Source organism: Lactuca serriola, chromosome 3 (assembly GCF_051521515.1).
Source record: "Lactuca serriola cultivar US96UC23 chromosome 3, Lser_US96UC23_V15, whole genome shotgun sequence".
Classification (NCBI taxonomy): domain Eukaryota; kingdom Viridiplantae; phylum Streptophyta; class Magnoliopsida; order Asterales; family Asteraceae; genus Lactuca; species Lactuca serriola.
The window spans coordinates 51,787,348-51,812,799 of record NC_136410.1 but is presented as its reverse complement, the minus strand read 5'-3'; positions in this window follow the sequence as shown (position 1 = coordinate 51,812,799).

Genomic DNA, 25,452 nt, shown 5'->3' with positions numbered 1-25,452 from the left:
CCGAAGAGGCCGACCCAGAACCTGAAGTCGTGAACCTACCTCCAGTAGCCCCGATACCAAATCCTAACCCCCGACTTGAGTTCGAAGGCCCAACACCTATGTGGGTTGGAAGCTTGGATAGATGGAGTCACGAACAAGGCCAACCCCACCCATACGATGGGGATCGTTGCTTCTACAACATGAACGAGGGAGGCTCCGTAGAAAAAGCCCTTCCGATCATAATCCGTCGAGTGGCCCGAAATGTCGAAATGAACGTGGCGGCCATTCAACGAACTGTGGAAATCGATGAAGACTCGGATGCCAACACAAACCGTATTCACAGTCTCGAGGTTGCTTATGGGAGGATTTTGAGAGACAACGAAACCCAGTAGCAAGAGCTAGCTGTAACTCGAGCTGAGGTCATGGAGCTTCGAGCATGCCAATCAGTATACGAGAGTCGCCTGATTGAAATGGAGCGTCAGTTGACTAACCTAAGGTTCCGCCCGAGAAGTGCCCGTCGCCAGTATGAAGTATTCTACTTGTCTTTCCTTTTGGTCTAAAGAATAGCTTTCCTATTTATGTTCCAAGTAGCTCCTTTCTCTGTAGACATTCTTTCCTTGCAAGTATCGATTTGCTAGTTCTTTATGTTGTTAAATTGTTCCTCTGTTGGAATGTGGTAGACCTACTCCTATGTCAATTTTTTCAAACTTTGTGTAATCTTGATATCGACAATGGTGGCAACTATCATATTTCAGTTAAAGATTTTCATTGTCAAAAGTGTACCTTAGCTTGATAGCCTGAAAAGTAAGCAACTTTATCAAGGTCCCATCACTATTTTGTCCTCAAAACGTGAATCATAAGATGTACTTAGACGATTAATCCTTTTCCCCATCAATTTCGTATCAGCTTCGATATCATAATCGGCATAAGATGGTTGAGCCCCAAATCGTGCTGATATCCTTTGCTTCGAGGAAGCGATTCGTCTCAATCTTCCCTTCAACGAAATCCTCACTGGTCTTAGTGATAAGATTTTTCGAACCTTCGTATCATTTCCTGCGTCAAGCTTAGGAGCATCTGCGAAAGGAATGCTATGCATTCCTGGCTCATGTTGACAATGAGATGCAAGAAGTTAAAGACCTCGAGAGTATCTTCAAAGTCTGCAACTTTTCCAATGTCTTCCACAAAGACATTCCAGGGATTTCTTCCGAGTGCCAAGTCGAATCCCATATCGACTTGATCCTCGGAACTACCCTTATAGCCAAATCTCCATAGCGTCAAGAGCCGACGAAAATATGAGAATTACTTAGCCAGCCCGATGAGCTGAGCAACCACAAGTTCGTAAAATTATTGAATGTGAACTTTGGGTACTCGAATATTTCTATCCTTGCTAAAACCATATCATGGGGGTGTGGGTCGAATCAATGAGAGTCAGATAAGCAAAACAGGAAATCTCAAGCATAGATAAACATTTAGGATACATCCAGAGGCAACCATTGTTGCTCACAAGCTTGTTTTCTTGACATGTAGCAGATCATGCCTCCGAAGAAATAGAACCAATCAACCGGTAAGACACCAATCCTTCAGATGGATTCAGCTGCGTTCCAAGCTACTGTCACAGCAGCCGTAGCAGCCGCCCTAGTTGTTCTTAACATTAACAATGCCAATGCAAGTGGAAGTGTTAATGGTAGTCCAAACCCTGGCGTTAACCAACCTCAACAACAAGTGCCTACTTGAAAGGACACCCTTGATCCCCAACCTAACATCTTGAAGCGAAAGTTCGAAGGAAGTTGTTCAACCCAAGGACCTACTGAAAGGCAATGAATTGGGATAGTCAATACCCCAGTCAGCCCTACTGTTCCAACCCCAACCACACCCTACTTGGGAAATCTTCCGCACTGCAGCAAATGCAACTTCCATCATCATGGAGTCTATCGAGTGCCGCATTGCACCAGATGCAACAGGAAGGGGCACACCTCTAGCAGATGTAGGACCCTAGTCGAGTTCTTCGCTCTGAATGCCAATGTTGGGGCTAGTCCAACCTGTTACCTCTGTGGTAGAGTAGGACATTTCAAAAGAAATTTTCCAAGGGCTAAGGATGGCAACGAAGCTCGCTTCGCAAAGACCCCGACTCAACATATCCCTTCCACTACCGATGCTAGCATAGTTCAAGTGTGCAATGAATGTGGCGGAATGGGGCATTTCAAAAGAGATTGCCCAACAGAGAAGAACGACGAGGAGACAGAAGGAGTCTGTCCTCAGAAGAAGGGAAGCATCAAAGAACCATACAGTGTTCTGGGTACGTTTTCAAAATCTCATTAATTATTCATAATCGTGGTTTCTTTCCCGACCAAATTTAATCGCGACGTACTCTTAAAAGTTAATGCCCTAATGGGTAAATTATAGTAGCCTAGTGTATACGTTAGAGTCAGTTGTAGCTATACATGACTCGTATACGCCAAGAAATCATAGGAAAATCTAGTAAGAACCATCCCATTGAGATCCCATAGTTTCAAAACATCTGGACCCTCACACCCACCAAGTCCAAATCAAACGCAGAAAATACCAGAGACGTTCATTTAGGGATGCCAATATGCTAGCAAAACGATCTTCCCAGACTAACCCGACGCACGATTCTACGACACCATGCTTTCTAGCTCGTCTGAGTCTATGTTATACCAAACCCTTTTGTCTTAAATCGATCGATCGCGAAACTCCCGTCGCTCGTGACGACAACCAGATGCGAACTTTAAAGAATTCATCTCTCTTTAATCCAAAAGTATTCATATGAAGAGTATCATCCGCAAAGAGAAGGACAAAGTAAGAGAACCATCCGGAAAATTGAAGATGTGTCATGGGACCCACATCTATCCTTAATTGAACCTTCTTGCAACAACGACGACCTTTCCAGTAGCAAGACTGCGCCGTTCGAAGCCCTCTGCAGCCATAAGTACAGACCCCATATGTGCTGGGCTGAGGCGGGCGACACGCAAATAGACAAGAGTCTAAGTCCTCGAAGCACTCTCACGAGTCCTGAAATCACCCGAGGGACGGCAGAAAAGATCGTACGAAAGGGGCTATGTCGATGATAGACAAAAACCATTAGAGTCCCAGATTGGTGAACGTGTCTTTCTTATAGGTTTCACCCTGGAAAAGCCTGATACGCATCGGAAAGCGTAGAAAACTAAATCCAAGATACGTTAGACCATCCGAGATCTTTGCTAGGATCGGTCCCATAGCGCACAAACTCTAGTTACCTCGAGTGCTTAGCAACGCTCATCTCGTCTTTCTCGTTCCAGATCAAAATGAGTATCCGGCCGATGAGACACTTACGATTTCCCCTCGACAGCCTCGAGTTAGACGAAAGTTTACACTTTGTGAGAGAACAATTCGAGCTCACGGATCGAGAAGTCGAGCGAACGAAATAACGTCACATCCCGATAGTGAAGGTCCACTAGAATATCAAACAGGAACTTGGATTCACTTGGGAGCACGAGAGTCCCATGAACATTAAGTACCTACATCTTTTTCCAATACCATGAGTTATATTCTTATTATTGAATTTCGGGACGAAATTCCCTCTAACGGGAGGATGATGTGACAACTCGAAACTTCTGTCTCACACACTTAGCCATTTCAATCAAAGTTAAACATGTTTCATTTACTTCTGGCACTGTTTGAGGGTTCGTTTAAGTGATTCTAAGCTTGGGTATGACCAAGGTTGAGTTTAGGAATGAGTCAGCAAGTCGTATACTGTCAAAACAGGGCCATACACACCCTTAGAGGGAGTGTACGGCCGTACACATGGGTGTGCGGCCGCACACACACCTCCTGGCAGCACACTCCTTTCTAGGAAGCACACCCACCCTATATAAAGGGTAGACCCCTTTCCTTTCATTCCTTTAAACATCCTGGCAGCACACAACACCTTTTCTCTCAAGATTCTTCAACCGCAAGCCCTCCCAAGGCTTCAAAAACGTGAGTAATCCATCCCTTAGCTTGTTATACTTGAAGAACCACTTCATCTAAGCCTTGATTCATCAAGATTCATCATGTTCTTCATCCCTTGAAGGATTGCGGCCGCACACCTTCATAGGGTTGGCCGCACACTCTTAAAACGCCCTCCAAAGTGAGAGTTTGACTTCTATATTCGAGTTAGACATGACCATAGCCTTGCTACACCTTGGAAATGGCAATTTGGACATTTTTGTGTGGGGTGTACGACCGCACACACCTGTGTACGGACGCACACACCCTTGTGTGGCGGCACACTCCAAGTGTGCGACCACACACCCAAGTGTGCGACCACACACTCATTCTAGGACCACAAACACACTTCTAGGACCCCTAACTTGCACTACAATTGAATTTGGACCAAGAACACTTCATGTATGCAAGTGTAGGCCTTGAAAACACCACAAGAACACCTCTCATCTTGAGTGTACGGCCGCACACCCATGGTCGTACACACCTTTAAGGTGGCCATACACTCCCCTCATGCAATTCTTCAAGGTTCTAAAACTTAGTGCAAGTAGTCCCAAGTTCCTAGAGTGGTTTTCCATCACATTTAGTGGCGAAATGCTTTCATTTGACTCCTCTTTGTATCATTTCATGTAATTTAGGATCAAATCGTGTTTAAGGTTTCGCTTGAACATCCAACGTTTCGTGTCGATCCTTCATTCAAATCACCCAAGGTGAGTTCATACCCCTACGCTTTTTCCGAGTTTTTCATGTTTTCAGGGGGAATACGGAAAAAGTACAAGGAAACTTGTGCTCAAATAAATTATTTTGTTTAAGATAATTATATTTTCAGTATGCTTTTAAACACGGAAAACAGTTTTACCAACCGATTAATAAATCAACACGTAGAAACAGTTTTCAAAACTAGAACAATGAACTTGTGAATCATGTAGTAAAATGTATTATTTTATAAAGGATTCATGCAAATCATAAACAGGATTTTCGGTATTATTACTGGTAAATTTGTTAGGCTATGTTTGAGACACGTCCTTGGTAACACTCACCACAAGAAACATAGTGGAGGACTAGCACTAGGGATGCAAACGGGGACGGATATTGGCGGAGACCATAATCCCCGTCCCCGTACCCGACCTCCAATCTCCATACCCATCCCTGCCTCCGCCCCGCTAAATCTCCGACGGGTTCGGGTGAAAAAATATCCGTTGGATACGGGGAACCCAATGGATATCCGTTTTATAAAAAAAAATCCAATTGTTTTTGTAAATCTAAAGAATATAAAAAAGTAAACTAATCATGACAAATAAAATACTTAAATGTTAATACTTCATTCTCATAGACACAAAATACAAAAAATAACGACAATTTCATGTTTATTAAGAAACTAATATAAAAATAACAATTTTTAATTTCACTCGTATGTATCAAAATCTAGAATGTTTGGATCCACAAAGCTTGTAATGATAATGCAAGTGTGTAGTGCCGTTATTGCTTTTTCCACTCAATTTTTTCCCGCAAAAGTTGCAAACGGCCTTATGAACTCCATCAATTTTTTTTCTTTGTAAAATGAATCCAAACTGCCAATCTTATGTTTGGTTGTGAGCCTGTTGATCTTGCGCGACACTACAATTATGCAATCAAAAAAATTAGATGATATTCGATTATACAAAAAGACTTAGACATATGTTATGAAATTTAAAATATACCAGATCATACAAAATTTACACAAAATCCATGTTATTCACTTTAATTGATTCAGACATACCAGATTATACAAACATTCAGAAAAATATATATGATAAGCACAAAGACGTATTAAAAATCAGATGATTATCAATTAATAATACTTTTAGAAATTAATCCATTCAACTTATACCATTTGGGTATCTATCAATTGCAGGTTTTAACAATCAATCTTGAGTATAGCCCTCAAGTTCCACAATACAATAAGGTCTCCACTAAAATACATGAAAAAAAAATCGTATATGGGAAATTAGATTTCAACCAAATCATACATATTATAGGCATAAAACTCCATACGTGAGAAATCTAGATTTAAATAAAATACATTATAAAAATCATTCAGGTTACATAGGTATTCTACATTCATGAGAATCGATTGCATAATAAAGAAAACCGATTATCACTAATTAGACATGAGATTGAGAAATCAATTACAAAAAATCGGTAAGCAGATGCATGTGAAATCAATAAATGAAAAAAACTTAGGGGTGTTTGACTTAGTTTTTGAATAGCCAAAAGTCCTTTTAGAAAAAGATGATAGGCAAAAGATGTTTGACAAAAACTTCTAAAAGTTACTTTTGGATTTTGCAAACAAGGAAAATCAACTTTTTGAAAAAGTCAGAAAACCTGACTTTTTATAACTTTTCCAAAAAGATCTTTTGGCCTCCAAAAAGCTAAGCCAAACACCCCTTTACTTGGGGTTGGGATTTAGTGCCGGAAAAGGAAGATCATCCATTGAAATTTACTCTTGAACCTTGATACAATTGTGTCGATATCAAATATCTAGGGTTTAGGATCAAGGATTGAAAACTGGTTTTATTCTTAGAGTTTTTTACTAAAATAGGGTTATTGAAAAAACTATTTATCAATCTAGTATAGTTCTAAAAATATTTACCAAAATAGGGTTTTTTCATATTTTACTTCTATTATTCACTATTATTCAGTTTTTCTTATTATCGTTTTACTTTAAATATCTTTTTTTACTATCTTTTTTATTTTTAATATCAGTTTTTTTTTTCTTGTTTTAAAAATCAGTTTTTTTTTTTTTGTTTATTTAAAGTGTAGATAAGTATAACGAATATACAAAAATGAATATATATATATATATATATATATATATATATATATATATATATATATATATATATATATATGACTACATGTCTTATAAAAATATATTTATTAAAATAGTGTTTTTCTTTATTTTTCTTGTATTTTTTTAGTTTTTCTTATTATCTTTTTACTTTAAATATTTTTTTCCAGTTTTTTATTTTCTTTTTTATTTTATTTTTCAAATATTAGTTATTTAATTATATTTTTAAATCAGTTTTTTAGTTTTTTATTTCAAATTTGTAGTTTTTTTAGTTATGTTTAACATAAATGCTTTGACATTATTTTTACAAATTATACAAACCATTTTGAACAACAAATTTTAGCCATCTTAAATTAAATTTACCATTACACATATATGTTCTTTAAGATGCAAAAACTTCAACATTATACAATGTTTTTTCTAAGGTAAAAAAAATTCCAAAAAACATCTTAATCACTATAGAAACGTTAAAAAAAACCAAAAAAATAGGCATCTAATGAACCAAAATAACAAGTGTGCACTAGATTAATTATACCGTATTTTTATGATTATTTTCTATAATAAACCTAATGGTTTTTCAAATCTTTTTATGGCTTAGTATTTCCATCTTAAAGTTTTATATATACTTATGTTGTTCTCTTTTTGTTTAAAAAAAACTTTGATTAAAGCAACAGAAAAAAAAAAGGTAATCAAAATATAAGATCATATAACAATAAAAAAAAAACCTTTGTTAGTAAAGTATATAATTGCGTTATAGAAATAATAGCACAAAAATATTAGTGGTGTTAGATATATTACGTTTGATTTCACATGTAGTCATATATATAAATATTCATTTTTGTATATTCGTTATACTCATCTACTCTTAAAAAAAAAAAAAAAAAAAACTGATTTATAAAACTAGTAAAAAACTGATATTAAAAATAAAATTAAAAAGATAGTAAAAAAGATATTTAAAGTAAAAAGATAATAAGAAAATAGAAGTAAAAATGAAGAAAAACACTATTTTGGTAAATATTTTTAGAACTATACTAGATTGGTAAATAGTTTTTTCAATAGCCTTATTTTGGTTGATAACTCATTATTCTTAAAGAGAGGGGACATTAATGTCTTGAACCTTGATTATGTGAAGCGTGAACGTGACCGAAGTACGAAGAGTCGGCTGTGCTTCTCGAAGAGATGGAAACAGTGGAAGTGAATCGTGGGAATTGGAACCGTGCCTAACTTTAATTACAAATTATATATATATATATATATATATATATATATATATATATATATATATATATATATATATATATATATATATATCGTGTTTCAAACGGGGAGGATAAAACTATAACCGTCCCCGCCCCGTCCCCGCTTCGAGTAAGATATTTAATCCTCATCCCCGATCCGTTACCCGCTAACACGGGGAATCCCCGACCCGTTCGGGTCGGGTCCGCAAGGGTAGCGGGGAATCCCCGATCCGCTTGCATCCCTAACTAGCACTCGTGATTAGAGTTTCTTGTAGGGAGAGCGTGACTGTTGTGTATAGATCTATACGGGACTGACAATCTCGCACCTCACTGCTAGCTACAGTCGGACTGGCAGGTTGCGGGTGACAAAGTCATTAAGGATACAGGCCGTTGCGGGTTATATCCAGTCAGTTATGGTCATGAAACTCAAAACCTAGGTAGCAGAGATTTACTTTGTAATAATCAATCAAGTGAACTAACCTCAAAGTAATAACCGATTTAATTACTGGAGGGTATTAATAATAATACCTTCAGGACTTAGTTCATCACGGTTTTCTTTTGTTTAGTTTTATTTATGTAATAAGGCTAATATACCTCTCTGGGTGTAACCAGGGTTTTTAAAAGAAAACTGCTTTTATCAACACGAGTATGGTAGATACTTGCAAACCTCAGTTTAAAACGGATAATCAACCATCAACCTTTAGGGAAAATATAGGATTTTCCCGGGATAAACCGGCTATTTAAAACGGATTGTTTTACAACCAACGGATATTCATATTCATTCCACGACACATTGGATTGTACATGTTCTGTACGAACATGGAAGTCATGGAATGAACGGGTTTTCAAACACGCTTTTCATAAAAAAAAATATAGGATTTTTTTGAGGAACACTTTTCAAAAGGAATCAAAGAACACTTTCCACCAAAACTAAATGCTTATGAACTCACCAGCTTTATACTGATATTCTTTCAAAACTGCTTGTATTCTCAGGGAATTGGTAGACAGGTATTTCCAGGAGTTCGGAGAAGTCGAAGCGTTAGAGTCGCACCTTTCCATTTTACTTTTGATAAGAACAGAACGATGTATTAAACAATGTAAACCTTTTTCACATATGTATTCAATGTCTGATTTTGTTTACTATGCTTGCTATGATACAATTGTTGTGATACTACGCATGACGTCAGCCACTCCCGAACGTTTCCGCCGTTCCGGTTTGGGGGTGTTACAACAAATTATCTAGCGATTAATAACGATGTTTTTTTCTTGACTACTAGTCTAAGAACTGTTAACAACATGGGGGAGAAGACCAAGAATGCAAGAGTATGCAGGAGTGTGGATTAGAGCTGCTACTAAAAAAAACTAAGAGTGTAGAGCTTAAGATCTTCAAATTTGAACCTATGAACAGATGAACTTGTAGAAAGAGAAAGTTAGGAGAGAGTGCGTCAAGAGTGAAGACCTGCAGAAAAGATGATGCTATAACCCTAAATACATTTTTCTTTATATATCAACACATATACTAAATTTGTACTCTAGCTTTCACCACAATATTAACCCCTGCTCTACTTTTTTTTAAACAATTTAGCACACAAAATATAATAGATGTTCATTAATTTTCAATGAATATTATGTTTTATGTATGTATTATATATTTATATCTATTTTTTGTAAATATCATGACTCTTACGAGTCGAGTCTCGAGCCGAGTCATGAGTCAAAAATTTATATTTTCAAGTCACTAGTTAACAGCTATGTTATTATCCATAAGTATAGACTATTTCAAGAAATTAGTACACCTGATTTCTATCTTAGTGGAGGCCAAATTTGAATGTAAGCTAGAAAATCAAATCAATAACAAAAGTCATACAAAATGAGTGATAAAATAAAAAGCAAAAAAATCTAATAACCTAAAATTCTGATTGATATATTATCTTATCAACTCAGAAATCTAATATTTGAAGCTGAAACTTTGAAAGAAACAAATCAGAAACAAAAATCATAATATTGTAAAATATTTGGAACAAATTAGAAAATATTTTACCTTAATCAACTTTAGAGATTTGATATATAAACAAAAATCAGAAACAAAGATTATAATCTTTCAGAAACAGAAATATGATATACAAACTTAGATTGATAAAAAAAAAATCAGATTCAAAAAGTATAAAATAAAAAATCGATATATAAATCTATAAGTTTTTAGACACAAAAACCATACCTTAAAGTTATCTAGATAAGTCCTAACGATTCTCGAATAAACATAAATTCAAAAGCAGATGGTGTGGTCAAGAGTCGACATTGAGAGGTGGAAGACGAATGGCGGATTGTGAGAAAGTTTGAGAGAAACGAGCGTGAGGAGTAGAGTCTGAGAAAAACCAAAGTGTGAAGCACAGAGTGGTCAATTGTAAGTGTAAGAGAGAAGAGTAGATGACGACTCAAGCAAGTGAGGATGGCAATTCTAGAAGCTATAGTTGAATATATTTCTTAGTTCTTATGTCACGGAGAAGGTGACATCATGACATCGACGATGCACGAGTTCCCGCCTGATGTATATGACGATTCAGTTACCATTATTGATGATGTCGATTCTATTCACAACGCTTTTTAATTCCCGCTTTGGAGCTTCATTCGTTCTTGACCATTCCAGATGCGCGTTCATCTGTCATTGAACAGGCCAATTTCTTTATTTTTGGGAAAATTTGAGTTTGGGCTAAATTGGGAATCGGGAAATTGGGCACCCAAGATTTGTGTACATAATTGTTTATATGTATACAATATATAGACCATAAATTTTGGCCCACTTAGAGACGTGGGCCATGGCGGTCGCTCGGGTTGCCCAACGTCAGGGTCGGCCCTAATGTTATATTTTGCAAATGAATATTATTTTACATTAACAAATACTTTTTTATAAATATATGAGATTTTCTAACATGTGCCATAAGACATGTATAAGAAATATTAATTATAAGGAATATTATCATAATTAAATATGAAATACATTAATTATACAGAATATTCTTCATAATTAACACATTTTACATTTTTCAATGAGTAATATTCTTTATAATTAATATATTTCACATTTAATTACGGTAATATTTCTCATAATTTATATTTCTTATATGTGCCCTTAAGGTATATTTGATCAGATAAATAAACTAATAAACAACATAAACATATAATATTTTTTATTTTTTAAAATGTAACAATAAATATTCTTATTTTTCTCAATCAATTCATCTTAAATATAGTACAAATTATATAAATTGTTCCCATGCTTTTGTTCTAATCTATAGATATCATCCTTATAAAGAGTTTTTTATTCAGAGAATCCCTAAGATTGGTTTTATTTCAACTGTAGCACCGGATCACATTAACTTAGGAATCGTCAAACTCCAAGAACCCTAACAGTTAATGGGTCTTAAATATCGACCGAACAAAGATTAACTTAGGAGTAGTTTGAGTGAAAAATAGCTATGGGTGAAAGTCAAATATTATGCTAAACCACGGGGATAATTTGTGTAATTTACTATCTTACATTACTAGCACTTAATGCATCTTAAATATTAACATGGTGCAGTACATCCTCTCATGAGATAGATTGAGAACCCAACTTTCTATAGAAAACCAACTATTACAATTTATAAAATTATGTTTCTTTTAAACTTGTCATATACAATGCGTAGCCTCTTGATTTGTCTCGTCCTAGCATTTTCATTCCCTTCCATCACAAATTCTTGCTTCTTTACTCCACAATGGAAGATGTATATTATTAATGGTACTCCTGATAATATAATTATGCATGTTAGATCAAAAGACGATGATCTCGGTAAACATAATGTCACTTCAAACGGTTATTATCATTGGTCATTTTGTGATAGACTTGATAGCACCACAACATTTGATGCTGATCTATAGATATCATCCTAATAAAGAGTTTTTTATTCAGAGGATCCCTAAGATTAGTTTTATTTCAACTGTAGCACCAGATCACATTAAAATGATTATTTGTCCTTAATGATATTTTTAAATTATTACTAAAACAATTAAGTCCAAAACCCACTCCATTCCTCTTCCTTCCCCAACTTATATCTCGGAGAAAACTAGTATGAAACACCCCACAACATCCTTATCATTTTATCCCCTACAAAAAAGCTAGAAAAACCTAAAAGATTTATTTCCAAGGACAAAGTCACGTAGCCCAACGATGCGTCAACTTTATGTACAATTTTACCACAATCAAATTCTCTTTATAACCAATAACACCCTAAACATGGTAAGCATTAGGTTTCATCTGATAATATACATACATATAGTAATACATATATATATATATATATATATATATATATATATATATATATATATATATATATATATATATATATGCATACATACTCCATAAATCATAAATAATAACCAATATTACAAAGATCAACTTCACACAAAACATGGAAGACATTATGTTGCATATGCTTTTGGATCTTAATCGCCATAAAAAATAAACCATGTTGTTCACCAATGCACTTTTAGAAGTCATCAAAGCACATGTCAAACTCCAAGAACCCTAACAGTTAATGGGTCTTAAATATCGACAGAACAAAGATTAACTTAGGACCTGTTTAAGTGAAAAAATAACTATGGATGAAAGTCAAATATTATGCTAAACCAGGGGGATAATTGTGTAATTTACTATCTTACATTACTAGCAGTTAATGCATCTTAAATATTAGCATGGTGCAGTACATCCTCTCATGAGATAGATTGAGAACCCAACTTTCTATAAAAAAAACCAACTATTACAATTTATAAAATTATGTTTCTTTTAAACTTGTCATATACAATGTGTAGCCTCTTGATTCGTGTCATCCTAGCATTTTCCTTCCCTTCCATCACAAATTCTTGCTTCTTTACTCCACAATGGAAGATGTATATTATTAATGGTACTCCTGATAATATTATTATGCATGTTAGATCAAAAGACGATGATCTCGGTAAACATAATGTCACTTCAAATGGTTATTATCATTGGTCATTTTGTGATAGACTTGATAGCACCACAACATTTGATGCTGAGTTTTGGTGGGGTAAATCATATGATTGTTTGGAAGCTTTTTCTAAACTTGCGCGAAGAACGTGTGATAGGTTTGGAGGGATTGGATTTCGTGTTGTTTATTGTTATTGGCGATTAAGATCCGATGGATTTTATATATCTCCAGTGAATGTATCATTCCCTAATCCATCATGGGCGTTTGCTAAACCTTGGGGTTCAGGTGGAACGCTTTGTAGTATGCATATAGTATCGAATAAAGCATGATGAAATTAATATATTTTGATAGTTAATATTTATGTGTGCATAGTGTGTTTATGCATTTATTTACTACTCTGATTGCTCTGGTGTCCTAAAAAAAAAAAAAAAAAAAAAAAAAAAAAAAAAAAAAAAAAAAAAAAAAACTTAGTATTAGAGTGTTTTGATATAATTGCTTTTCTAAACAATTATAACGATCATTTAAGTCATCAAAATAATAAAAATATTCATTAAATTTTGATAAACAGAAATATCTTCAAATCTCTCAAAATTGATCACATGGGTACAACTAAATCCTAGAGCAATCTGAGGAAATATAGTCCTTAAGGCTGCCTTCAATCATTCAAATTTTCACCTAATTTACTGCATCTCACGATTTCTTCGTTTTTGCCCTAAGTCATTTGAATGAACTTTCTCTTTGTTTATTTCGATTCCTTATTCTTTTCTTCAAAAAATCTGTTGATTTTTTGTCCTAATTTGCTCCAACGACTGTTTTTTTGTTCTAATTTGCTCACGAAGGAGCTGCAGAAGTAGCCCCATACAATTACCTGTCGGACAAACAACGATCAGACCAGCTCTTTGATTCCTTCGGTTTGCTTTCCTTCCTGATCAGGCGAAGTAGACGACCCAAATCGAAGGGGAAGGCCCGCTGGAGAACGGCACTCTCCTCTTCCTTTGAACCAATCAACCACCGGTTCCTTTCCCCCTTCGCACATCACCATCAGGGCAGGAAGAGGGCTTCACGGCTTCTTCTAACCTTCATTTCTTCGGCCTCGTCGATCCCAGAGACAATCTCTTCGCGAATCGATCGACCGAATGCGATCCTTCGCACCCCCTTATGCCGCCTCCTGCCTCGCCTTCGATCTTGTGGTTTTCGCCATCGGACCGCCTCGCTGCCAAAGACGTGCAGAAACACGTGAGGGAGTCGTCGGAGATTGGAGTTCTCCTCTCCTCCTCACGAGGGACCGAACGTCACCACCAAATCGCTGCATTCGCGCTTCCGTTTTTTTTTCTCTCTGTGTTCGTAGCCTTCATTCATTCTTCCCTATACCCGATCAAAACAAAAGAGACGGGGCAATAGCCCTAACTTCTTTAAAGTTTGAACCATTAAACAAAAATGATCCCTCTATGAGAATTCTTTTCATAAAAACCCTAATCCCTTTTAAATTTCTTTAAAAAAATGACAAAATGAACCCTCATTTGACAAAGCATTAAGAAATCAGTCCCAAACCCTAAAGTGTTTCAAAGTTCAAGAATGTTTATTTTACGGTTATTCACCAAAAGGCTTCACCAAAACGAACCAGGATCGAGATCACGCATCGAATGTGAGTTATACGACCCTTCTTTTACTGTTTTAGTATTTGGGGGAGAATACATGCAGGTCTATTAAAGCTTTGATGATTGTCATGTTTTATACACATAATAACATCATACTTTATTATTGTTCAAAAACTTATTAAATAGCAATCTAAAATGTTATAAATCACAAAAATTATAGTAGAATGCTAAAAATGATATAATTACACCTCGTTGTGATATATTAATTAATAATATCAAAAATCACAAAATTATATGTAAATTGCTATAATAACACAAGTTGGTATTGTAAACCGCAAAAATGACGAATTCATATGTATAAGTTAAAGTATTTCATGGAAGTATGAAAAGATATAAAAATGATCCAAAATATTATTCACGTACAAAAGGAAAGTACATTGTCATAAATTATGGAAATGCTAAGTTTGTGAAGTTATGTAACTATTAGTTGAAATTATCAAAATTTAACTTTTTAATACATAAGGTTGTGTAACAATGAATGGAAAATGTATTAATATATTTTTATATTAATTATACAAATATATCTCAAGTTACTAAGTTGTGAATTTTTATTGTAATAAATAACATGATCGACTTCACGACTAACTAGACGTTATTTGCGAAATATTGTATAGTAATAATCATGTGAATTATAAATATCATGGAAAGTGTTGGTTTCATGCTAGTTGAAATTTGGAGAATATCATAAAAGCAGCCGTTATGCTGCCCAAATTTCTTCATAACAGATAATAGAAATTTGGAAATCCATTAAGTCTTACGTATCTCAATACTAAAAGACGTCAATAAAATATTATTCTTAAACAATAAAGTCATAAAGATTCAACAATATTATAACAGGAAGTTTAGGACTAGGATGCCTAGACACATTGTTAGGATTCAACATTCCAGGGTCTCCCTATAGGTGTCACATTGTTTCTAGAGCCATATGAGTTAGGTTGATTTCCTAAGCCATTTGAGTTATGTTGTTGAGTATATTAAGACTATGTCTCTTAGTGGGAAAACTCTTTATTTTCATAACCTTTAATCCTCAAAGAATGACTAACAACAAGTATAATTTTAATACTATTGATCTTATACGGTTCGACTGTCCGCCTGGGAGTTGCTAGCTACAACGAGGTGAATGACTTTAGCATGCCCTATTATGGACCCGGTGCAAAAAGTGTAGTGTCACGATTTCAGTTATAAGTTCATTACAAAATCTCATTTTTTGTTTCGTTACCATATAGAATGGGATATTGAGTTTATACAGGGTTTATCTTCACTTATACTAGTTGAAAGATACTCTATTTAGTGAGATAGTTTCTGACTCAAAATGATAAGTATCAATACCAAAAATTAAGTCATATAAAACTTAATTAATATCATGACATGACTCAATGAGGTTTATTGACTTACATAAAACAAGTTATTTATATAAACCATTTGTTTTTATACGAAAACACAATATTTACGTGGGAGAAGTTTTCCCTATAGGATAAGTGTCGGTTCCCTAGTTAAGTCAGATAACACTTAATTATTGTCACGAAACAATTTTACAAAGTTTATAAATTCGAGACTTATTAGCTTTTCACATAAATCATACAAAATCTTGTACCGGGTTTCAAGAGTAAAGCTTTCAAGAGTAAAGTTGGTTTCTTTATGTTCTTACAAAGGGTAACATATCCTATTTTTATATAAATTTATATTCAAAATCTTTATATAAAAATGTTGTTTTATTATAAGTCTGAAGTACTTATAGGTATTTTTCCAACCTTTGTACATTTGGATTTGAATAAATGGTATTTATGAATGAGTCCAAACACATTTTTATAATTCAATTATTTTATACTTTTGATAGAAAAGTAAATATTTATAAAAGCTGGTCAACTTGCTAAATTTTATAAAACACTTTTGGTTATAAAAATACTTTGTTTCAAAACTTGTAGAACTCACCAACACTTTTGTTTTCGTGTTTTAATTCATGTATTCTCAGGTTATTTAGCACGTCGAAGTGTTCGCTCAAAAGACTCTGCGTTATTTATATTATATCTTTGTAAACGCCAGATAGGCATGTGCCACAATTTATCAATAGTCATTGTCAATGTAATTTCTATTTCGGTAATAATAAAATATTATATATGTACAGTTCAATTTATGTTTAATAACTATGATTACTAATTTACGTCACGCACCTCGGCGTTTCTGTCGACGGTCGGGGGTGTGACAGATAATGATTAGTTCATTATGTGACGTTTACTGCAATTGGGATTTAGCAATATTTTTGGCATAAATAACCTAGAAGAAGAACAACCCAGTGTAATTTTATTTCTTTAATTCATTGTGTGTCATTTATTGGATTTGGGATTCACCGTTCAACTCCATGTTTTCTTCAATCGCCATAACTTCTCTTCCCCATATTCTTCTTTCTACTACCCACTTTTCCCACCATTCTCCTTAAACCCTTCACTATTTGGGGTTTTTGGTGTTGCAATTGAAACTTATTGCATTTTTACAATCCATACTCTTATAATATGTTGATTTTTGTTTTACTCTTTAGCTTGTATCAAACAGAATCAAGATCATGGTAAATGTTTGGTGCTCAAGGACTGCTAAAGAAGACATTGTTTATCTGCCAAACCTTCAAAAAGGTAAGTCTCTCTCTCTCTCTCTCTCTCAACGGAAATTAGTTTCAAGCTACTAATAATTGGAATTGGTCATTTTATTTTCTTTCTTTGATGAAAATAATATGTTGTTTACACGGGAACAAGTTCATAATGCTTTGAAGTGGCATATAATTTTGACATATCAATAAGGCAACGACTTCTTGAGGTATATATTTTTTTTAATTATACAATGTTGAAAAATATTTCAAATTGTTATTAATATCCTATATTCATATTAGATGATGCATAATTGTGGGTATATGTTGGAGGAGGAAAGTATGTGATTAATAGTAAGAGATATAGTGGTATTGCAGTGATATGTAGATGCAATAGAGAGGTCTATTATTCCAAGTAAGATTCTATATTCTATTTTCTTTTGACAAACAATATGTTTTCAAAATTGTGCTTATTGTGTTAAGGATATTCAATGCAATGTAGCCTCCAATTAATCATGTATATTGCTAATCTTTGCATTTACCACTATGATATATTATAATATATTCCACCATGCCTTTATGTTTAGTCTTTATTTTGTTAAAGCGAACATTTAATCCAATGAAAATGTATATTTTGGGGATATTGTAACAGTTTTTTCGGTTGGCTAATGGATTTTCATGTTTCGAAGCTGATTGCATTGAATTCATACTTATTTTCAAATGTTTAACATACTTTTTGTTGTTCTATTGCATATAGGAAGGAATGAAGGAAGGCGTAACTATACAATATAAACTTCTATATTTCTTCATATATCCCCCCCCCCTCTTTTTTGTGATCTTTTTTACTTTCTATGTGTGGTGGCCCGATTTACTTTTATATGGAGTGAGGTTACTAGATGACAATGGAAAAGTCAAAAATCGTCATCAAAGAAAATAAAGAAGCATTGTGTGACATTCCCAATTTCACGGCCAGAAACCACCGATTTGTTTATGCTTCGTTTTTAAAAAATCAGAGTAATCTTTCAAAGAAAACGGTTGCGGAATTTGTTCCCAAAACAAAATATGATAAAATTTATCAAAGCATTTCTTAAAGAAATGTATTTTCATTATATAACAAAATCTCGGGATGTCATGTTCCGATACAGACACATAAGCATAAACAGAACATACATTCATTTACACTAGTGATTTACATCTCCTTTAATCTCTCAGTGAAATATGTCTTCGTATTAATACCTGTGATACAAAGAAAACTGAGTGGGTCAGGCTTGGGAGCCTGGTGAGCATATAGGGTTTTCATCCCATAATGTTATATCGAATATTTATATATATAGAACATTCAAACTTGTACAATTTCACCATATAAAGGCAACTCTTATCCCACCCCATCGATCCTCACAACGACACGATCTAAACTCTTGTATCTAAAATTTTCCTCTTTACCAGATCCCTACTCACGGATCTAAAACTATCCTCTTCATCCGACCCATACTCACGGATCTAAAACTAACTTTTCCACCTGATCCATACTCACGGATCTAAAACTAACCTTTTCCCCTGATCCATACTCACGGATCTAAAACTACCTGATCCACGCTCACGGATCTAAAACTAACCTTTCCATCTGATCCATACTCACATATCTAAAACTAACATTTTCCCCTAATCCATACTCACAGATCTAAAACTAACCTCCTGATCTGATCCATACTCCCGGATCAATAATTATACTCAATCCATACTCCTAGAATAGGGACAATTAACTATACCTTAATCTTGATCTGATCCATACTCCCGGATCAATAATTGTGCCCAATCCATACTCCCGGACTAGGGACAATTAACTTAGTCTTAATCCATACTCTCGGACTAATAACAAGTTTTATCTCTTTACCTAATCCATCATCCCGGATCTAAAACTAACCTCTTTTTATAATCCGTACTCACGGATCTAAAACTAGCCTCTTGATCTGATCCCTACGCACGGATCTAAAACTAACCTCTTGATCTGATCCATACTCCCGGATCAATAACTATGCCCAATCCATACTCCCGGACTAGGGACAATTAACCTAGTCTTAATCCATACTCCTGGACTAATAACAAGTTTTATCTCTTTACCCGATCCATAATCCCGGATCTCATCTACCCATGTCCTGCCCAACATATTTGTAGTTACAAAATACATATACAGTTTAACTCATTAAAATCTATATAGTTCATCCATTCCACTAACATCTCAAATAAACAACAATATATAAACACATAGCACGTATTTCATAGCAAATACTTCATACTTATGTGTTAGAAGAAAGTAATTATACAATCACTTGATCAGAAGATGATCGGACAACACTACGACTTGTAGAAGTAGTCTTCGGTGAAATCGGGATGCTTTCTTAAAAACCGGGCTTCTCGCGGGTAGAGCTTTGACTCAGAAGTTTTACTTCTCTGGATCTTCGGGGCTTCGGGACTTGCTTTGGGTCTCGGGGTTGATACCGAGGTTTCGGGATATTTCTTGCACGAAAAACGAGGTAAAACGGGAGAGAGAAGAGGAATTGAGCAAGGAACTCAGCTGCCCTCACATCCCTTTTATAAGGGCTGAACCTACGCACTATGCTGCGCGTAGTTCCCGAGTTACGTTGGGCGTAACCCGGATAAGTCCGGTGACTCCCCCCCTTCGGATAATATCGGATATTTATATTTAAATTTAATATTTTAATTATTTAATAAACTTAAAAAATTCATATCTTCCTCATACGAACTCTGTTTTCGATGTTCTTTATATCCACGCGTAGGTGAGACTATGCTCTACAACTTTTGTTTAGACTCCGTCGGCTAATTTTGAATTTATTTTTATTATTTATTTTTAGTAGGCCGGGACAGGAAAACTCTGTTATAAATTCATAACTTCTTCATCTGACGTTCGTTTTCATCTGTATTTTTATCGTTGCACTACTAATGATGAGATCTTCGATTCTCGTTTAAATTGCGTCGGCTAGAAATCACACGATCTCATATTCGAGTTTTGGGCTGCATACTGTTAAGCTGAAACTTCGGAAAATCATAACTTCTTCATGCGAAGTCAGATTTGGGCGTTATTTTTATGCACGCTCTCGGTTTAACGAAACTACGACTTTCGTTTAGATCACTAAGGCTAAAAATCGCTCCAACGTAAATTCACTTTTTACGTCATTTAGTGTCGTATCGGTTTTGTCGCGAAACTTCGACAATTCATAACTTCTTCGTTATAACTCGGATTTCGGCGTTCTTTATATGTGTACAGAATCTTTGTAACATATACTACAACTTAGTTAAGATTTATTCATCCTAAATAATCTTCTATCAATAAGTCAATTTTGATGTTTATCTTCTCTAAATTGACTAGCCTGATCTACAAGCGTTACACATTGATCCCTTCATATTTCTTATCATTATTTTACATGAAAGCTATAATTTTCAAACACCTATCTTTATTCATTATTCGGTTTACATCCTTTCAAATGTCAAATGATTAACCAAAATTAATAAACTGTAATTCTAAATCCAATGGTGTTTAAAATTAAACTTTGATTTATTTTGTTTTAATTATGATTTGAAACACTGTCTTCAAAAATTGTTTTATGTTTTTATATTTTCTCTGATATTATAATAGAACTCAAAAATGGTGTCATGTTTTTATGTTTTTTTTCTAAAATTGTAATTCATTTTTCCATGGATCGAAATTCAGTTGCTACAATTTTTTTTCTCAAGAGTACAATTCGGTCACTCATTTTTGCCCCTGATGCAAAGCTTTTGTAGGATAAGTAAACTCATTTTTGATCCGGTCAATATATATAACTACAATCTAGATATTATAGGGTCATTAAGTTTAAACACGTTTAAATAATACTAAGTATATTGTAATCATTAGGATATAATGAAAAAGTTAGTTCGTGTTTTAATACTATATGTGGATGATCATGTTATTTTCCAACATCAAAATAGCGCTAAGTATGCAATTGAATATAATCCTCACCGATTGAGCAATCAATCTCGGTGTCTTTGTTTGTAATTCGACAAATACCATTTTTTAGACATTTGAAAGTATATTTTCATAATAAGACAAAAATTGAAAGTAGAAATGTTGTTATGGGGTTAAAAACTTCAATTTAAATAACTTAATAAAGAAAAAGTTTTAAAATTGATATATTATAATAATAAAACTGAAAAAAATTATGCCTATTATACATGAACAAATGAAGGATATATATATATATATATATATATATATATATATATATATATATATATATATATATATATATATATATATATATATATATATACACATAAAAGCACAAAGCTATTAGGATCGGTATACTTTCAATTACTTTTAAGTTCTCCCATAAAGTTTCAATATTTTGTCACTTTTGGTCCCTCCTTAACTTTTTCAAAGTTTTGCAACAAAAGTTTCGACATATTGTCACTTTTGGTCCCTTCTCAACTTTTTACCATATTAGTTTCTAGAATTGATATTTTTGGTCCCCCAACTTTGATATTCTCTACTGATAGCCACAAAGGGTGTAATTAGGGATGAGCATATGGACTGGGGAACCGTCCGGAACTGGTCCCGATACCGGAACTGAAATCCGATGGAATCGGTCGGGCCGGGACCGATACTATATTTTCTTCAATTCTTAAACCCGGGACCCGGTAAGAACCGGTTGTTGGAACCGGTCCAAAACCGGGAACTGAACCGGATAATCTTTTGCCGTTTGGAATTCTGATTAGGACGTAAACCCCGACTCAGCATAGATAAAAAAACGATCTTCAAAATAAACCTGTTATGATAAATTTGTACTATCCGGTCGATGCACTATATTTTCTTTATAACCAACATTAACTTCATAGTTACGAATCTCATATCATTGAAATAAACCTGTTAGCAAGCATTGATGCTTATTAGATCAAAGAAAGTAATGTTTTAATTCTTATGATTATCACCTAATGTCACGAACCCTACCAATCGATCTTCAGTTCTTCACGTCGATCATCAAAATCTCAAAGGAATCTAAGCATCGAAGAAAGTAATGGTTTATTATTAAGTATTTTTAACTATAAACATTAATATATTTACAATTAATAAATTAGATGATGGGACCCTATTTTTTTTCTTTTGCATATGGCTAGAGTGGGGTTTAATAACATCCGTTTGTTAAAAAATTGATGAATGGAATTTGGAAATGCTCTAATAAACACCGAAACTAACCAACCCCAAACATTTTTCATATTTTATTTTCTGTTTTACATACTATTCTTTTTCTCAGTTTATGCAATATAAAATGGTATCATATAAATAAATAAAAACAAGTCACAAAGTATATAAATCTAAAACTAATTTAAACCATGCGAATGAGAAAAAAAGTATTATAGTAGTCGTTATCACACCTCACACGAAGAAATAATGGGTCAAAACACTAATGTTTGTATTTAAGTGAACAAAAATACGTGCTAAACAAAAACTGGGCATAAACCGAATCCGTAACCAAAAATACGTTGTATTGTTATTTCCGGACTTCGGTCCGATGCAGTTTCCGGGCTTCGGTCCGATGCAGCGGGCAAGGCCCTGGTTAGTTTCGGACTTCGGTCCGATGCAGTTCCCGGACTTTGGTCCGATGCAGTGGGCAAGGCCCAGTATGTGTTTAAATGTTATTGTATGGTATGTGGTAGTTTGGGGGAGCTCACTAAGCTTCGTGCTTACAGTTTTAGTTTTGGTTTCAGGTACTTCCGCAAGTAAAGGGAAGAGCTCGGGATGATGGCATCGCACACACCACAACTTCAGTTTTTGTCCTAGGAGTTGATTAGCTTTTTATTGACATGATTTGATACAGTCTTGATACAGTTTTCTTGTGATACTTTGTTATGGTTTTGGATACATTGACGTATGGGTTTTATTTGATGGTATTGATCTAATGATTTTAGTAATGATTTAACAAAAAAATTTGGGTCGTATTTTGGGATGTTACAAGTTGGTATCGGAGCCTTGATTTGAGGGATTCGAATACACTTTCGGGTGTGTCTGAACTCAAACTAAGGAAATGGTAAAAGATTTTCAAAAGAAAAACATTTCGAAAAAGATTTTTGAAAAAGAACTTAGAAAGAAAAAGAGTTTTGATAAAGAGAAAAAGGTGTGGTGCGTGCGATCAGCCGAGCTCAAGTAAGTACTCCCAAATTACCTATACAAGTTTATATTATCAGTTCCAGTTTTAGTAGAACAACATGCTAGTATAGGACTAAGGATCTAGGAGGATGCCTTATGTGCCTGCTTTATGTGTTTCAGCTTGATGAGAATTACATGCTAGTAGTGAGTAGGCAGTAGTAGGATGGCCTGTGTAGGTTATGCCTGATAGTATGAGCTTAGCATTATATGCTAGTACAGTTTCTTGGTTATGAGAATAGTTTGCATGAGTATGTTTCCTTTATCCGAATGTTGCTTGCTTCGTGCTTAGTGGGACTCTGAGTGATGGGAGTTAGCCATTAGGTGAATACATCACGTCACATGTGGTTAGGATTGGATAATCTCAGAGTGCCGGATTTGACCCTATTGTGCAGCTCTCGTTTGAGTCTAACCGTTGTAGGGATGAGTCTTTTACTCGAAGGATTATCCAAGCCTCATTGCATGTGATGGTATTCAGGTGGTGGCTAATTGGCATTGCAAGGAGGCCTTCAGCAGCTGAGGACTAGTTTGGATGGAGTCCAAGGTTTTCCTAGGGCAAGCCTAGGATGTGAGTAGCAGAAGTCAGTAGCAGTAGAGTGACTTGGTGGAGTTGAGGCGGTTCTTGAGGAAAGTACGGATAAATGTGGAAGGTAGTATGGGCCCGTACTACTGAAAGCAGAGGATCCGTACTCGAATCAAGGAAGGCTGAGATGAGACCGAGAAGCTTGTAGTAGCAACGATCCCTTGAGATATTTTAGTGTACTGACGTTTGCCATGATATGTTTTCAGAATGGTGGTTTTGCGACCTAGGCCAGCAGCCAGCAGTGTAGGTGCCGGAGAGGGATCAGGATCAGGCTCGGGAGCCGAGCATCTAGATGAGCAGACTAGAGAGTTCTTCACTTCAGAGGTGACCCGTATCATTCTTGAGCAGACTCCAGTAATCTTTGGTTTGATCAAGGAGGGTATACTAGAGTTGATGGTGGAGAGACTAGGCACATTTCATGCTGAGGTGGCGGCCATGATGGGGTCGCACACACTTACGTTTAGGGAGTTTCGGGCATGTGGAGCTCCAGATTATCATCGGGCGTGGGACCCCATAGCGAGTACTAGATGGTTGGCAGATGTGGCCAACACTTTCCGCACGAGCAGATGTCCCGAGGGGGACAAGGTCAGATTGGCGTCCTGTCTTCTGAAGGACAGGGCATGGGATTGGTGGGAGGAGGTAGGACATGTCATTGGAGATGATGCAGCTTTGGATGCTATGACCTGGGCTAACTTTACTGCCAGGTTCAAAGCTGAGTTCGCACCGGTTATTGAGGTGCAACAGTTAGTCAGGGAGTTTCAGGATCTCACCCAGACTACAGAGACAGTGGCGGAGATTACTACCAAGTTCAGGGAAAGGGCGCTTCTCGTTCCTCAGTACGCAGCTGATGAGGAAATGAAGAAGGCCCATTATCATGAGATGCTGCAGAGTGACATCCGCCAGTTTGTGAGTCGGTCCAACTGTAAAACGCTAGATGACATGATTGCTAGGGCGAGAGAGAGAGAGAGAGAGAGAGATTGACCTTGAGATGGAGAGAAAAAGGAAGTCGGAGACGGCTTCGGGTTCAGGGAGTTCGGGGAAAAAGCCCAAGGTTTCAGATCACAGATCCAGGAGTTAGCAGAGCCACGGTCGGTGTGGAAAGTGTGGGAGATTACACGACGGGGCGTGCAAGGCAGGGAGTTCCTGCTGCTACAAGTGCGGTCGGACTGGGCATATGAGCAGAGATTGTACAGCGACTACTACCGCCATTGTGGCAACAGATCTGATTTGCTTCCAGTGTAATCAGAGGGGACATAAAAAGTCCCAGTCTCCGAGTTTAGCTATTGTAGGAAAGGTGTCAGCACCTGCTCCTGCTATTTTGAGGATTACCGATGGTCATCAGGGCCGAGTTGAGACGTTGGTGGTGAAGAGTAGGGCTTTTCAGCTGACAGCAGATGAGGCGTGAGCGACTCCTGACG